At 37.1% G+C, this 18276-nt stretch overlaps 1 protein-coding gene and 1 non-coding gene across 2 annotated transcripts in view; both read right to left on the bottom strand.

The window, feature by feature from the left end:
• Positions 1-18276, bottom strand: part of PTPRO (protein tyrosine phosphatase receptor type O) — a 255206-nt gene that overhangs the window by 195408 nt on the left and 41522 nt on the right. The window lies entirely within an intron of this gene.
• Positions 16761-16832, bottom strand: TRNAC-ACA (transfer RNA cysteine (anticodon ACA)). Its single transcript has one exon. It is a non-coding gene; the product is annotated as a tRNA-Cys (tRNA).

Here is an 18276-nt window from a genome sequence, read left to right as displayed (position 1 = left end):
CTAATATCTGGTGTTATTAATACCTGGCAGCCCAAAATAAAGAGCAAGGTGGCATACTATTTATACAAGCAGTTTCCAGGGGAAATGAGAGCCTTAGGTCTAGATACTTGTCTGTTATGGAGGAAGAGGTAGACATATGGCTGACAAAGCCAGTTAAATACTGAGCATTCTTATCATGAGTGGAGCTAAGTGATGCAACCTTGTGGGTGGGATCTACAACCCTGCAAACATGGTATTATTATGAGACAGGACTCTGAGAATTTTGAGCAGTAATGAGGTTTTTTTGTTGCCTTTATATGGAAAACTCATAATATATAGTGCATCTTTAATCTTAGAGGCATGTATAGGCTTTGTTGTTGTATAGTCACTCAGTTATGTCCAACTCTTTTGTGACCCCATGGACTGTAGCCCTGCCAGGCTCCTCTGTCCATGGGATTTCCCAGGCAAGAATACTGGAGTGGGTGGACATTTTCTTCTCCAGGGAATCTTCCCAACCAAGGGATCAAACCTGCTTCTCCTGCTTGGCAGGTGGATTCTTTACCACTGAGCCATCAGGATTAGGCTCAAATAAATAGTGTGGATATATTTACTGGTTCATATATGTATCAATTTAGTGGCACTATCTAAAATATTCTTATCTGAAAACTTGACAAGGAAGCAATGCTTTCAGAGTTATAGTGATACTTTCTATTTTTTCACACGTCTTATTTTTGAGAAGAAAATTGTGTCATATATGGAGATACCTTAAAATTATTGGCACCCAAAGATATTTTAATTATAGTAATTTATAAAAATGCAAACGTTTTGGATTACTCAAATTCCATATTATTTTAACATTTCAGTAGATTTATTCTTTGTGATAAGTGAGTGCTATGGACTAAACTGTGTGTCCTCAAAACTCATACATTGAAATCTTAACCTCCAACGTGACTGTATTCAGAGACAGGACTTTTAGGCAGTAATTGAGACTAAATGAGATCATAAAGGGGCTTTCCAGGTGGCTCTGGGGTGATGAATCTGCCTGCCAATGCATGATATTCAAGTTCAGTCCTTGGGTCAAGAAGATCCCCAGGAGAATGACATGGCAGCCCACTCCAGTATTCTTGCCTGGAAAAATCCATAGACAGATGAGCCTGGTGAGCTACAGTACATGGGGTCACAAAGAGTCGGACATTACTGAGCAACTGAGCACACACGCAGGAGATCATAAAGACATGAGTTCTAATTTGATAGGACTGGTGGTCTTATACGAAGAGGAAGAAAGAGATCTCTTTCTCTCTCTGCTACGGAGGACACAGGGAGAAGGCAGCCACTGACACACCAGGAAGACAGTTCTCACCAGGAACAGAACTGGACTTCCCAGCCTCCAGAACTGTAAGAAAATACATTTCTGTTGTTTAAGCCCCCAATTCACGGCATTCTGTTTTGTCAGCCTGAGATGACTAACACAGCAAACTGATCAATAAAAATTAGAGTATGTATAAAGACTTACAATGAGAGCCAAAAGTTGTGCTTTGATGCAATGTACTAAAAAATTTCTAATTTTTGTGGTTCTTTGGAAGTGGTTATAATCAATCCTTTAAACACCATCTTTTCCCCAAGAACAGAACAATGACATGTTCATTCAAAAGGCTTCCTACATTGAATTTGAATATACTGCCTAGTGTCTGGGCTTCCTAGGTGGTACTAGTGGTAAAGAACCTGCATCCCAATGCAGGAGACTTAAGAGATGTGGGTTCGATCCCTGGGTAGGGACGATCCGCTGGAGGAGGGCACAGCAACCCATTCCAGTATTCTTGACTAGAGAATCGCATAGAAAGAGGAGCCTGGCAGGCTACGGTCCGTAGGGTCGCAAAGAGTCAGACACAACTGAAGCCCTTAGCAAGTACACACACGTGCCTAGTTTCCTCTTGGAGACTTTGGTTGGATGATGAATCACACACACTTATGCCCTGTCTCATTCCCTCTTCGGGTCATCTGTCTCTGAAACCCCTGCTGCTGCCACCTTTTCAGCTATGCACAGGCTCTAATGGACTTCATGCTGGTCTATTCTATCTGTCTCATCAGAGCCTGTGCAGTGGGGCTCTTCTCTCTGATCCCAAGGCTTTCCTGTTGGAGCTGAGACATGTGATAACAAAGGCTGCTCAGAGTTCGCGTACCATCACCTGGAAGTGTGGGGAAGTTAATGTCCCTTGGGGTAAATCTCAGGAATTTTGAGAGATGGGAGCTAGCAGATAAATTCTTCTCAATTCGTCTCCCAAATGGGCCATCCTGAGATGCGATGATTCACCCAGCCTCTTGAAAGACTGTCAGAAATATGTGCTGCAGTATGCTTGGTACCAAGCAGTGGCAGGCTTGGTAATCACACACAGACTGTGCTCAATTCTGTTATCTCCCTTTTTTCTTCCTCCTACTTTTCTGAGAATTGCCCTCCCTACAAAAGCAATAACACAAGAGCTTTCATCAAGGCTCTGTTTGCTTGAGAATCTGGGCTTTACAAGGATGGCTGTAGAAATAATAAGAAATATTTTTAGATTTCCCTAAATTATTTTGCTCAGTAAATCCTCTATCAAAGGCTACTATAAGCTATAATACCTTCAGTTTAGAGATAAGAAAATTTTAAACTCATGACCCAGAGGGATGGGATGGGGAGGGAAGTGGGAGGGGGGGATCAGGATGGGGAACACATGTAAATCCATGGCTGATTCATGTCAATGTATGGCAAAAACCACTACAATATTGTAAAGTAATTAGCCTCCAACTAATAAAAATAAATGAAAAAAAGAATAAAAGTCACTTAAAGTTAGAAAGCCACAAAATGTTTATTAAACGCAAATATTTTTCCAACTAGGAGTTTGAAGCTTAGACATAAACACTGCCTAAGAGATCTTTTCCATTTAGGGAAAGGAATTAAACATTTTAAGTCAATTTTTGTCATTAAAAAGGCAAATATATCTATTATTGAATTTTTTATTAAAATTTAGGGAAAGAGGAAACAAAGGGGGAAAATGTGCCAATAAACATACATAGGTACAGATTTTCTAGTTCTTCTTGAATCATTTTTGGTATTTTGTGTTTTTCTAAAAATTTGTCATTTTTGTCTAAGTTATCTCAGCTGTCTCCTTTTTATTCCTGATTTTAGTAATTTGATTATGTTCTCTTCATTTCTTGATAATTCTAGCAAAGTTTTGTTAATTTTGCTGATCAAAGAACCAATTTTGGCTTCACTGATTTTTCTCTATTGCTTTACTATTCTCTGTCCCATTTATTTCTGCGCTTTTTAAATGACTTCCTTCCTTTTGCTTGCTTTAGATATAGCTTTCTCTTCTTTTTCCAGTTTTTTTAAACAGGAAAATTAGATTATTGATTTAAGATTCTTCTTCTTTTTTAATACAGATGTACACAGCTATAAATTCCCCGGTTAACATTATTTTAGCCGCACCTCATAAGTTTTAGTATTTTGTATTTTCACTTTCACTCATTTTAAAGCATTTTAAACTTTACTTGCTATTTTTTATTTGAACTATTGATTATTTAGACGTATTATTTCATTTCTACATTTTGGTAATTCTTCAAATTTCCCCTTATTGATTTATAATTTAATTCTATTGTGACTGGAGAATGTACTTTGATTATTTCAATTCTTTTACATTTACTGAGGCTTGTTCAATGACCTAGCACATTATCTATCCTGTAAAATAGTCTATGTGCACTTGAGAAGACTGTGTAGTCTGCTCTTGGTGGATGGAGTATGCTATAGATGTTTGTTCAGTTTAGTTGGTTTATAGTGTTGTCCAAGTCTTTTATTTCTTTGCTGATCTCCCCCTTAGGTGTTCCATTCATTTTTTGAAAGTGAGATACAGAATTCATCAATTAATTTTTTTGAATTGTCTATTTCTCCCTTCATTTCTATTAAGAGGTTTTGCTTCTGGTTACTGTTTGGTATGGTATGGTATGGTATGGTATACTGTATGGTATTTTTCTTTCATCTTGTAAACTTTCAATCTATTTATGTCTTTGAATCTGAAATGCCTCTTATAGACAGAATATGCTGCTGTTGCTGTTAATCACTTAGTCACGTCCGGCTCTTGGTGACCCCAGGGACTGCAGCACGCCAGGCTTCCCCGTCCTTCACTATCTCCCAGACTTTTCTCAAATTCACATATACTTAGAAGGTGATGTCATCCAACCATCTCGTCCGCTGTCACCCCCTTTTCCTCCTGTCCTCAATCTTTCCCAGTATCTAGGTCTTTTCCCATGAGCCTGCTCTTTGTATCAGGTGGCCAAAGTACTGGACCTTCAGCCTCAGCATCAGTCCTTCCAATGAATATTCAAGACTGATTTCCTTTAGGATTGACTGGTTTGATCTCCTTGCAGTCCAAGGGACTCTTAAAAGTGTTTTCAGCACTACAATTTGAAAGCATTAATTCTTTGGTGCTCAGGCTTTTTTATGGTCCAACTCTTACCTGACTACTGGAAAAACCATGGCTTTTGACCTCTGTCAGCAAAGTGACGTCTCTGCTTTTTAACATGCTGCCTAGGTTTGTCATAACTTTCCTTCCAAGGAGCAAGTATATGCCCTTCTAAATTCTCAGCAATATATCAGAGCTTTCCAAAAACCCCTATGAACATCTCATTAATATATCTTCCTTTTATAGTTTGTCCAGGCTTTTGTTTGCCACAATTATTAATGTAGGCATCTATGATATTAATTTCTACTGATTGTTTTCAACAAATGACCTGGAGGTAGGACTTTTGAGCTCTAAATCAAGTCAAATAATGACAATGACCTGTGAACAGAGATTTTCCAAGAAGCTTTGAGACAAATCAAATAATACTGATGCTTTAAGGATGAGACTATATGAGAAGATCCAGACTTGGTCTGCCTCCATCATGGCTCCAAGTCTGTTAATTTTCAAGGCTGCTTGAGAACTGGGGAGCGAGCAGGGAATAAGTGTAGGTCAAGTTAAATAGCCATAAATCTAGTTCTTACTGAGGTTCAGCAGCTTTTCTTAAATAAATGCATCTTAGATTGTTGTAAAACTCTGGTTAATTTCTAGAGCTCTGAAAAATTGACTTGGAAATTTCTTTTCTATTTTGATTCTTTTTATTTTTCAGGTATAGGAGGGTCTATTTTTATTCTTTTATAGAGTAGATTTATGGAAGTTCTCACTCTGATATCCTAGAAGCTCCAAGTCCCTTTATTGACTCCTATTTTTATCTTACTCTCTTTCCAATATTTCAGTGACACTGTTCTTTCATATGGATATTAGTCTTGGAATTATTCTGAACCATTCCAAACTAGGTAATAAACATATTGCAAAATATTTTCAAAGCAAAAGTATTAACGAATGTCTGTACAAATCAGCATTTTCTTCAATTTCTTCAATATCCTCACTCCTTTTCTTCAGTTGTTCTTTGGATTTGGGGAGTGATAGAATCTTTGAAAAAATGTAATGAATGGTATGGACTTTCACTCCCAATATATACATGTGAGTACAAAAATACATACTTTTTATGTGTCTATGGTCCTGAATCCCTAAAATATCTCTGGAATACAGATCAAGAATTTCTCTCAGTGTTTTATGCTACCTTTGTTTATAATCATTATTTGTATTTGTAGATTTTCTACCATCTTTGTCTCTGAAAAACTTTCTCACTGGTAGTAAACACGAAAGATGAAATCAACATTTATTGAGTGCCGATTAAATGTCAGTCATCATGTTATATAAAATGATTTGTTCGTATTAGGTGCCTAATTACATTTTGCATAAACACTACTCTACTTATATTATTTCAGCCTCTCTATTTCCTTAACTTTTGATAGAGAAACACTGTCATAAATAAAAAAAAACTAGAATAGTTTGATAATATGTTATACTCAAGAAACAGCAGAGTGGGTGGAGGGAAAAAAATTTAAAAAACTACTGATGATATTGAGAAGAGATTCAAAATAACCTTGGGAAACTTTAGAAATCTCTCAATTTCCTCCACTCCTAAGATCTGCGTCTCCAAAAGTTCTTTCAGTACGAAACAATATAAAACAACTTATGAAAATTTGCTGTTGGAAACCTCAGTTGTGATGCCAGTCTCAGGGCCCAAATTCCTTTATTTTCCTGTCTTACTGTGTGTCTCTCACAAGACAGTTTGTCATCACCATGCTAGCATTAATGGTCCAAGACAGCAAAGCCTATGTTCAACTTCATAGCTGCATAATTATGTTTGTTCCTACCAAGCCCCTGTGCCCACTTTACTTAGCACTTGAGCTATGGATCTGAATACTATATCAGCTTCTCATAGGTACTGCGATCACTTCTATTTTAATTTTTCCATGTATTTTAACTAGATTCCATGTAAAACATCTGGAGACAATAATTACTGCCTGTCCTATAAACTTACATTCCAATTTGCCTTTGTGACAGTCATGTCATTAACTGACTCAGAACCAAGTCTAATTAATCAACTGACAAATATAGATGGTCCACCTGCCTGCACCAGTTTTAGTCTGAATCTAGCACAGAATAATATCCTCAGTAGCACTGCTTATGAAAATTCTGGGCACTGATAAGACAAACTACTTATTTCTCAGGCTAAATTATGGAAGGGGACTTCCCTGGCGGTCTAGTGGTTAAGATTTTGCCTTCTGATACAGGGGGTGTGGGTTCAACCCTTGGTGAAGGAGCCAAGATCCCACCTGCCTCATGCCCCCCAAAAAACAGAACATAAAGAGAAGCAATATTGTAACAAATTTAATAAATACCTTAAAAATTGTCCACATTGACAAAACTATGGAGGAAAACTGAGTATTCTTATTATATTTCAAAAGAAACATCTAGCTTATCTATATTGATTTATTTGCTCAATTCACAAGCCAGTAGGAAGAGTCCTGTGTATCATTTTCAAGCCCATCTGCCCACCTCCAACAACTTATTATTGGTAAATTCTTGCAGGGTACTTCACTTTCAAGATTTAGCTTTAGCTGTTTTGGCTGCATTCCAATCTGTGTAATGACACTGTCCTCCGTCTTAAAGAAAAATAAAATCATAGGAGTTTTAATTACAGATGTTATTCTTTACTTCCTCTCTTAAGACTGATGAGAAACTATCCAACTGAGTTTCTACTGCCATGTGGTCAAGCTGTGGTCAACCAGAGGTGCTGCGTTTTATAATAGGTAGGAATCTCCGAATAGGTTCCATAATGGACTTTAGAATCTTTCAGATAAAAGATACCATGGAATTTGAACATGCTATTGTTGTATATATGGCTCTTGCTACAGACAGCAAAAGGTGAAGATCTTTCAAATGTTTCAAATCTTTCAAAAGGAAAATAAGCCTATTTTCCTTAGGCTCCAGGATTCTTGTTAATTAAGTGTCTCAATTCATTTTTGTTTTTGTGTTTTAGGCCACACTGTGAGGCATGCTGGATCTTAATTTCCCAACCTGCACCTCCTGCACTGGGAGAGCAAAGTCTTAACCACAGCACTGCCAGAGAAGTCCTAAGTATCTCAGTTCTTAAACTGCATCCCAATATGCTAAGAAGAGGGCTTCCCAGGTGGTGCTAGTGGTAAAGAGCCCACTTCCCAGTGCAGGAGACGAGAGGCTGGTTTGATCCCTGGGTGGAGAAGAAATACTGGAGGAAGACATGGCAACCCACTCCACTATTCTTGTCTGGAGAATCCCCATGCACAAGGAGCCTGAGGGGATGGGGGTGGGGGTGCATGATCCATAGGGTCGCCAAGAGTCAGACATGACTGAAGTGACTTAGCACCCACACACATGCTAAGAAGGCAAACATTCTCAGTACATTCCAATGAGTGATACATTAGGAGCATACACCACCACTAATAAACCACAAGCACCTGGGATACAGAAAAATTAAATTAGTGAACACAGTATTTTTTAGAGGAGGCATAATTTAAGAAATTTGCAAAGTGAAACTTCTTTAAAAGACAATTTTGAATTTCCCCAAAATAAAAATCCTGCACACATATGGAATAAAATTACAAACACACACATATATGCAATAAATGACTGATTTAATGAATGCTAAGGATTCTCATTTTCATGTAATCAGTGGTTAAAATAAAAATGTGAGTTTGAGATTTTGCTAGCTATTTTAACATTTACTGATTACTTGTTGGTTGCAAAGTATTACAACTTTTACAAGATATAAGTGTTTTGCTAACTATAAATATCAATACAATATTTGCTCATGGCAGAAAATTTGGAAAATCATTCTCTCACCAACTTGAAAAAGTTAATGTAAATAGTTTGGTGAAAATCCTTCCCTATTATTATCTGTTTTATAGTTATTGAAGCTCATTAATTTTTTCATTTAGCGATACATCATGAACATTTTTTATATTGTTGGAATTTTATGCAATATTAATGTTATTGCTTGCGAAGTATAAATATGCATTAATTTATAATCTCTGGTTGGAAATTTAGGCTGCTTAATTTTGCTAATATCCTAAGTACCGTTGCAATGAACTTTCTTCATATGTATCATTGCAGTCATCTTTGACAAAGGTTTTGTATCATCTTTTATTAATCCCTTAGGATAGATTTTTAAGTAGGATTACTGGGTTAAATATATTCACATTTGCAAGCCTTTGGATTTTTTATGTCACTTGCTCTTAAGAAGTTTATAGTTTTCCTGTATCACTGCTAACAAAAATAATTATAATTTTTTTGCAATAAAAAGGTAAAAGTTTCCTTGTAAATTTTTACAATATTTATTAATATTTTTCATGGCTCTTAGACACTTTTACTTTGTTTCAGAGTCTCTCATTAATTCCTTTGCCTATTTTTCTATTGAAATACTCATCTTCTGAATTGATTTGCAAAAATCCTTAATATGTTAAAAGCATCAGGAATATAAAAAATTAGGACATCTGTAATGCATACATAGTGAATGATCCTTTCCCCTTAATTTTTCTTGGTTTTTAATTTTATTTATAATGAAATTTGACATACAGAGGGTTAAATGTATGTGCCTATAGAATTACATTTTGAGAAGTCTTCCACATGGTATAATGAAATTACTGCTCACATATTTTTTGAAAATTATTTTACAGTTTTAATTTGAATACAAGTCTTTTTGTAATTTGCTGTGGTTTTTAATCTTTTTTTCATTGAATTGATCATGACAGACTCGAAACTGCCATTCAGAGTTGTTTACTACCTTTTTTTTTTTCACTCGTATGATGTACACGTGTGTGCTAAGTCGCTTCAGTAGTGTCTGGCTCTTTGAGACCCCATGGACTGTAGCCTACCAGGCTCACAGTATTCAAGAATATTCTTCCCTCTTCTTTTTAACCATCAGACTTCCACCAGTTTTTTAGCTCCCTGCGTCTAGGTAAGGTTTACCTCAGTCATGGTACACAGGCGGTTTATACCACTCACTTCGTGTCTTGTTGCCGCGCTTCTTGTTTTCCTGTGTTGTAATTTGATTCCTGCTTTTTGAATGTTTCTTTATAAATTTTTTTGTTGGAGGTATGATACCAAAGGCTGTGCGTATCTGCATTCTTGAGGAGCCTAGAAAATTGCTATCTTAAAATGGATGCTCAGAAAATATGTATTGACTTAATTTAGCTGTGATGAAGAAATGAATCATCACAATTTCCTTCTCCTGCTTTCAGGAACAGCATGTACCTTGTGTGTATTTATGGAGTGGAGTTATTTCATTATCTCCTTCACTCAATTTTGTCACTAGTGAGTAACTTTGCATTTTTTCCTTGACCTTCTTAATTTTTTAATGATAAAATCTTTTGCTAATTTGAAATAAATATAAAATACATAAATGAAATATTCTAATATTCAGGCACTACCTGAAACAAGTAGGTAGTTTGATTATCTGATCTAACTTTGACATTTATTAATTTATACCATCTCCTGCTTAGCTTATTGGTCACCAGATAGTTATATTTAGAATCTACACACACACAAACATACATGCACACATTTCAACAGGTAAAAAGGTAACATTTCAGTCAACAAACTTAAGAATTTTTCTCTGACTATTAGTATGAATTAGGTGCTATCTTAATTATATGACCCACATATTTCTTAACAAAAGGATCTTTGTGTACAACTTTTGTCTTAAAATCTTCATTGAAATTCCTATAAATATTATACTAAATATTTTTACATATAAGAAAAATGGGACTTTCAAGTTTCAACTATGCTTTTCATAAAACATTCAGCATTCTTAGCAGAATAGCAGATAGCAGAATGTAGTATATATAAATTAAATTAAATATAAATTTAGTATAGTATATAAGTTAAAATGTTAATTTAGAGTCTATCAATCATTTTAATTTTTCCCCCTCCCTCTGTTAAGGATACTGGATACTACTGGTAACTTATCTGTGAAATGCTACTCTGTGATATCAGAAAAACATGAATGACGACCTTCTTAGTAAAGAGTAGGCTAAGAACTAGCAGTCTAAAGTATCAATATTTTGGCACTCTAATCAGATATAATTTATCTTTAAGAAATACCACATGGAAACATCACAAAAGGAACAGAAGAAAAATTACAACTCAAAACAGCATGCAAACGTTTTGCGAGGTATTTGTCACCTAATGACTGTGACTTTGCTTTGAGGATGCACCTGATGTCTTCACTGATCCCTGGCAATATGGAGCACCTGGCTCTTTCTGGTACTCCTCACTTACGAAAGTGACTTTACAGATGTACTTAAATGTAGTTTTACATATTCTATCAACTAGCTATGAGTTACTTGAAAGTAGCAACTGTGTGTGTAAGCAGCTCTTGCCCAAACACCTGCTTGGTTGAGATCCAGGATTAACGCTATTCCTAACATATTTAGTTATTGCCACCATTTGGCATGGCAACCCACTCCAGCATTCCTGTCTGGAGAATCCCCATGGACAGAGAAGCCTGGCGGGCTACAGTCCATGAGGCCATGAAGACTCAGACATGACTGAGCAGCTAAGCGCACACAGCACATCTAGTCATGAGAAGCACTTACCTTTCTTAGCTTTCAGTGGCAAGTATTGGATGCACACTGATCCATCTCCAAATTTTGGTTCTGCCTTTCTTATGATAGAAGCATGCATTTATAAGCAACCTACTGGGTTGAAGAGGGTGTTCTTTCTTAATGGAATGGAGAAAAAGGCACTGTCTTATTTCATTGATTTTTTAAAGAGGATATGTCAGATGTATAAAAAGATGCTTTATACATGCAAAGGATATTCCACAGTGAAGTTTCTGTAGCCACAGAAAAATTGAGAAAACTTAGGCTAGGTCTGTAAAAACAAGTATTTCAAAATCTTTTGTGTTGTGAGTTTGCATGCTAAGTTGCTTCAGTTGTGTCCGGCTTTTTGCAATCTTATGGATTGTAACCTGTCAGGCTCCTCTGTCCATGGGATTCTGCAGGCAAGAATACTGGAGTGGGTTGCCATATCTTTGAAACAAGTATTTCAAAATCTTCTGTGTTGTGGGTTTAAATAATGCTATTTATTTGTAGTCTTATATAGCCTGTAATAAATAAGAATCACAAAAATCTGATCCACATTATTGATCTTATTGCTACCACTGTAGACCCCAGTTCATATTACTACCTTTAGATTCCTCTGGAGGCAGTATAACTCCAATACTTTGGCCACTTGATGCGAAGAGCTGACTCACTGGAAAAGATCCTGATGCTGGGAAAGATTGAAGGCTAAAGGAGAAGAGGTTGGCCGAGGATGAGGTCGTTAGATAGCATCACAGACTCAAGGAACATGACTTTGAGCAAACTCTGGGAAGCTGTGATGGTCAGGGAAGCCTGGCATGCTGTAGTTCATGGGGTCTCAAAGAGTCAGACACAACTTAGTGAGTGAACAACAACATAGCTTCCCAGGTGGTGCTAGTGGTAAAGAATCCGCCTGTCAGTGCATGAGACACAAGAGACACGGGTTCAATCCCTGAGTTGGGAAAATCCCCTGGAGAAGGAAATGGCAGCCCACTCCAGTATTCCTGCCTAGAAAATTCCATGGACAGAGGAGTCTGGTGGGCTACAGTCCGTGGCCCACAAAGTGTCAGACATGACTCAGCAACTGAGCACATTAGTACAGCTTAGCAGTTAAATAGTCTGCTCCACTGCTTAGTAACTGGGTGACCTGCCTCACTGTTCCACAGCTTCTTCATCTGTAAAATGAGAATAATAATAAAGATCTGTTTGAGGAATTAAAACCATACTTTTTGAGTTGAAGTAAAGAAAACAAAAGAAACAGTCAAGAAGCTACGAGAAGGGACAGAACGTCAAATTCCTGTAAGCAGCACGGGGATCCACCACAAGTAGAGAGAGGAAAGGCACCGTGAGTCTAATTCTTTTATTTTCCCCCTGATTTCCTTTAAATCTTACTCTGGGAACCGTGGTTGTTTTCTTAACTTCTCTCTCAACTTTGTCTCAGACTCCAACTCTGCTGAAATCTTTCCATTTCCTTTCCCCAAAGGATAAAAATGAGCAATTACGGCATGGCATATGTAGTAGCCAAAACCAGGATTTGGTAGTGTCAACTAAAAAAATAGTCACAACCTAAAAGTTGAGAGTTATGATTTATTCTGTGGGAATCTTTAGAACTTCAAACTTGGTAGGCAGCATCCTCAAGTAGCCTTGAGAGAACCGCTCCTTGGAGGGAGTGGGGTGGGGAGGAGAGGAGGTAAGAAGTCAGGTTATACAGAAGCTTGCAACAAAGGGCGGGTAATCTGAACATCAAAAGTATTTTTGTGAATTAAAGAAAATCAGGTAACTCAAGTTAAGGAATTTAGTGCTTTTCTATATATGGGAAGATGCAAGAGTCTGGGCTCACTGAAATCATTCCTTTCATGTGCATCTCAGCTATCTGGGGTCAGTATTCTGCAATTTTTTATAGCCTGAGTTCTTCAGGGTTCCCTGTAGGGAGTGACTTCAGGTTGATGGTTGCCACATAGCTCAGGTATTATTCTCCTTCCTGAGTGCCCTGGAGGGCTGGAATCACTGATGGCTGTGACATCCTTGTTTACCAACATAGCAAGAAATATTCTGTTTCTCAGTAGCAAGCTCATTACTTGCCATTTTCCATAAGGAGGGTGTTTTACTTCTGTAGCAGCCATGGAAGTTTGAGTGAGTGGGGATACTATTTAGCAAATGCGGCTTGTATGGTTGTGTCTTGTCTGGTGGAACTTGCGCTCATGAGGGTGAGCCTGAAGTGACCCTCATCATCTAAGGATTTGCTCAGCTACTCAAAGCTTTTCTGGACTGTATCTAGTTTAGCTTAATACATTTTCCTTAAAGGGCCTTTTCCTTTAATATAAATGTATTATTTGGATTAAAATACAACTTCCAGGTGCTCCAATGTACACACCATAAAGTTTTGCTATTTTAGAAGATACATGTTGAAATAGATTTTCAGTTATTATAAAACTACTCCCCTCCCCCCAGAAGCAAAAGAAAACCCAGGTGGCAATGAGCAAATTTTTGAATCCCAGAGGACCTGAACATGTTTCAAACACTACTATTCAAAAGTCTGAATCACTTCTATTTTGTGAAAATTAAATTTGTTACACTTTTGTTTGAAACTCACAAAAACTGAATAGTCATGTGGCTTGGTCAGATTTCTGGTGGGAGTTGGGGGTGGGGTTGGGATGGAAGAAGGAAAAAAGAGCCAGGCATCTAGAATATAACATATCTCAGGACTGCCATTGAATGGTAAGAGGCCCTGCCCAGTGAAGAAAAAGCAGCATAGTCAAAACCAGATTCTTAGTTCCTGACAAAGATAAAAGTCAATAGTCAAAGCCATAGAAGTGAGGAAGAGCAAGGACGAAGTTGCTCTGTGACAACCTAGAGGGGTGGGAAAGTCTGGGAGGTGGAAGGGAGGCTTAAGAAGGAGAGGACATATGTATATTACCTATGCCTGATTCATGCTAATGTATGGCAGAAACCAACATGATATTTTAAAGTAATTACCCTCCAATTAAAAATAAAAGAAAACTTGAAAAATATATAAGTAAAAAGAAAAATAAGTCAAATCCAGAAAAAAAAAAAAAAAAAGACTGGGTCAGAATGCAGTGTTAATAGATTTAGCTATCAACCCATTAAAAAATGACATTGTTTCTGGATTCCAGGCCAGAAGTCTCTACCTGCAAGGAATTAGCATTAAAATAGCAAAATTTGGTTGATCAGTTTCTTTCAAGGGCATGTTCCTATTGTTCAATGAATGTGACCAATGATTCTAGGATTCAAAGGTATGGCTCAGAAATATCAGGGTGCATCTCTCTGTTGCAGAATAAAATTACTCTGTCTTTTTTTTCTTTAGGCAGATGTGTACAGATGCTGCGAAAATTCAGGCTAAGTTTGGGGGCAGGTATCCAGCATTGTTGTTAAGACTTAATAAGTCCTGCAAATCATCCCACCTCCTCCCTGTCATCAAGGATAACTCCCCTGCAAGTTTAATTACAGTCAAGAGCTTGGATTGCTGGGCTGGTATGTGGAATGTGCTTCTTTCCTAATACAGGGATTCCTTGTCACAACACTGCTTTGACCTGCCATGATACAGTAATAGAAAACCCTGTAATTACCATGAAATAGACAGAAAGTTGATAAATGAGGTTTTGGATTAAAGCATTTAGGCACCCACAGAAATCAATTATGGTAAACATTACCAGAAAATCCACCTGACATTCCTTTGAGGGTTCTTATTATAGTGATTTACTTGTAGAGAGAAGCCAAGAAAACACTTTTTCCACCTAGGAAATGTACCAATTCTGTAATAATGAATATTCACAAAGGTACTAATAACCTCTCTCTTTTACATACGCTTAGAGGTTTATCTTATCTCCTGGCATGTGTGTCCTGTTGCACTCTTCGTTCTCCAGAGTGAAGCCTCAAAAATGTCTTATATGTCAAAAATGTCTTAAATGTCTTATATGCCTTCTGTGATTTTTATGTTGACCATATTTTTTCTTCTGTATTGTACAAAGGGAAATTGTCAAGTATTTGCCAAAATCATGAAAATGTAGATTTAAGGAGAGATTCTTACTTAATCACCCAGTCTTGTCCAACTCTTTGCAACCCTGTGGACTGTGTGGCCCACCAGGCTCCTCTATCCATGGAATTTTTTAGGCAAGAATACTGGAGTGGGTTGCCATTTCCTCCTAAAAGAGATCTTCCCCACCCAGGGATCTAACCCATGTCTCCTGTGCCTCCTGCATTGAAGGTGGATTCTTTACCCACTGAGCCATTGGGGAAGCCATTAACAAGTGAGGTATAAGTTAAATATTTAGTTCCCCACTATAATTTCATTTTAGCTGCATGTTGTATCATTGATTGATATATTGCATATTTGCTAATATTTTCATGTGCATAAAATTCTGATGCCACCAAGTACTGATGAATTTACAAATTCCATCATAAAAGAATCTCTTGGAGTTTTAGTATTACTGGTAATAATGTCAGTGCAAATCTTTCAACCTTTGTGTAATGAAACTTTAAATGAACAGTGATGGCACTAAAGTGAAAGTTTCTCAGTTGTGTACAACTCTTTGTGACCCCCAAGGACTATACAGTCCATGGAATCCTCTAGGCCAGTATACTGGAGTGGGTAGCCTTTCCCTTCTCCAGGGGATCTTCCCAACCCAGGGATCAAACCCAGGTCTCCTGAATTGCGGGCGGATTCTTTACCAGCTAAGCCACAAAGGAAGCCTCAAAGAGCCATAAGTCCACTACAATTATTTTTTGTTGTGTCAAACTAAGGTTTTGATTCATGAATGCTTTTACTAATGTAGTTATGAGTCACATTCTTTTTCTGCTAATCAGATCAACCTACTGGCATATTTAGCTTCTTGTCAAATAGATTTTGTGTTTTTTTATTTACCCTTGCTGTTCTCTTGCTGTTCACATCTTCTTCACCTTGTGTTTGCTCACTTGGTTTCTTGGGCTCAAGTACAAGAGTTATATTTATCCTTGATAACTTTCATCTCTTTCTCAGCCTATAGCTCCAGCCTATTCAACTTTTAAACTCAGATTCTGTCACCCAACACATTCATTATCTTTTAAATCTAGGCAAGTTGAAGGAGGTGTGTTTACTTTGTAGCCCAGCCAGTGTTACACAGCTGTTCTTCGAAAAATAGACCATGATTAAACACCATGTGGAGGAGAGGTAATTACTTTCTTTTGTCCCCAGAGAAGATGCTTTCGAAGTTTTTGCAAAACTAAGATATTGAGGAGCTCAAGGAATTAATATTCTAAATATTTACTTTCATTCTATATTCACTTTAAACTTCATTCCATACAGAAACTGAGCTTGTATTTATTTTGTTAAGTGGATGACAATTTTCATCCCTAGACATACTCAAGGTCAGCATAGAAATTAAATTTCTACCATCTTGAATTTATAGCTTAGTCTTTCTTGTAAATTTCATTTCAATCAAATTTTGCAAGGTTTCTCAAGATTTGTTTGTATACTTAACTTTAGAAAACTCAAGTAATAATAAATATATATATAATGTTTTAAAAATGTTTCAATTGACAATGTTTTGGTGAATAGGTTTAACTTTTCCAATTTAGAATTAGAAAAATTCTGTGTGCATTAGTCTATAATAATGAAAATACTTAACTCAGATTTATACTTTTAAAAAGTATCATGCAATTTATTAGTATCTGTGGGATATGCATGTCAAATTTCATTTATTTGGAACTAGAAAGTGAAAGTGAAGTCGCTCAGTCGTGTCCGACTCTCTGTGACCCCTACTATTTCCTTCTCCAGGAGATCTTCCCGACCCAGGATTTGAACCTGGGTCTCCTGCATTGTAGGCAGACGCTTTACCATCTGAGCTACCAGGGAAGTCTCTGGTGGTTCAGATGAGCCACCATGCATGTCAAATTTCATTTATTTGGAATTAGACTTTATATTATTTCCCTGGTGGCTCAGATGGTAAAGTGTCTGCCTACAATGCGGGAGACCCGAGTTCAAACCCTGGGTCAGGAAGATCTCCTGGAGAAGGAAATGGTAACCCACTCCAGTATTCTTGCCTAGAAAATCCCATGGATGGAGGAGCCTGGTAGGCTACAGTCCATGGGGTCGCAGAGAGTCAGACACGACTGAGTGACTTCACTTTCACTTTCACTTTTCAGACTTTATATTATAGTTTAAATTACTTCTAAATTAAGAAATTATTCCTTTTGTTGTATTGGTTCCTGTTTTACTGGACCCAGTTCCTAAGTCCCAATTCATTTTCTGGTAAACTCTAAAACTTTATAAACCATATCATAGAAGAAAGGGCATATGATAATAAGATACATTAACCTGAGAAAATGCTCTGTAAATATCAAGTATTTTCTATGTGCTGTTTGGCTTATAAAGGCCTGACCTATTCAAAGTAAATCTAAGAAAATATTTAGATAAAATATAGTCAGAAACATTTAAGAATAGATGAACTTTAAGGCAATTTTTAAAATTTTTAATTGGAGGATAATTGATTTACAATATTGTGTTAGCTTCTGCTGTACAACAACGCAAATCAGCCATAACTATATATATATATAAAATCAGCCATAAGTGTATATATCCCCTTCCACTTGAGCCTCTCTCCCACCCCCTGACCCCGATCCTACCCGTCTAGGTGGTCACAGAGAACAGAGCTGAGCTCCTGTGACAGCAGCTTCCCACTAGCTAGCTATTTTACACATGTTAGTGTATAATGTCAGTGCTATAGGTGAACTTCTAAACTGGAATCATACTTTATATGTGAAATAAAAGTAGTGGGTTGGCCAAAAAGATTGTTCGGGTTTGTCCTCAAGATGTTACAGAAAAACCCCAAATAACCTTTTAGCCAACCTAATAAATGTGACACTCTTGTATAAAACCTGACATTTAGCTCTGATGAATGTGGCTGAAAATGTTTCACATGGACTCAGTCCCCTAATCCACTTTAACTGTCCACAACCAGGGTTGCACTTCACTTTTATTGTTTTCTAAGTAGCTGACGGCTTTCATGGTGAACCTGGGGTCTTTAGTGATTTTCAGAGATGCTTCAGAAGTTTGGAGAATGGGATGCAATGGCAGTGTGTGTTCCAGTAAGAGAAACACAGAAAGTCCTTATAAATGGGGTCAATGAGAGAGTTTGTGTTCATAGGTTATGCTTGTTCCAGAAGAGTATGGTATAAGACTAGGAATAATGAAGGGATAGTTATTCTCTTCTACACACAAATTTGACTTAATGTTGACTATTAGGGGCAGTATAGTATAACAGAATCTACATGGTGACAGAATTTCAAAGTTGTTGTTT

This window comes from Dama dama, chromosome 22, assembly GCF_033118175.1.
Source record: "Dama dama isolate Ldn47 chromosome 22, ASM3311817v1, whole genome shotgun sequence".
NCBI lineage: Eukaryota > Metazoa > Chordata > Mammalia > Artiodactyla > Cervidae > Dama > Dama dama.
Note: the sequence above shows the minus strand (reverse complement) of the source record. Positions and strands in the feature narration are given on the sequence as shown.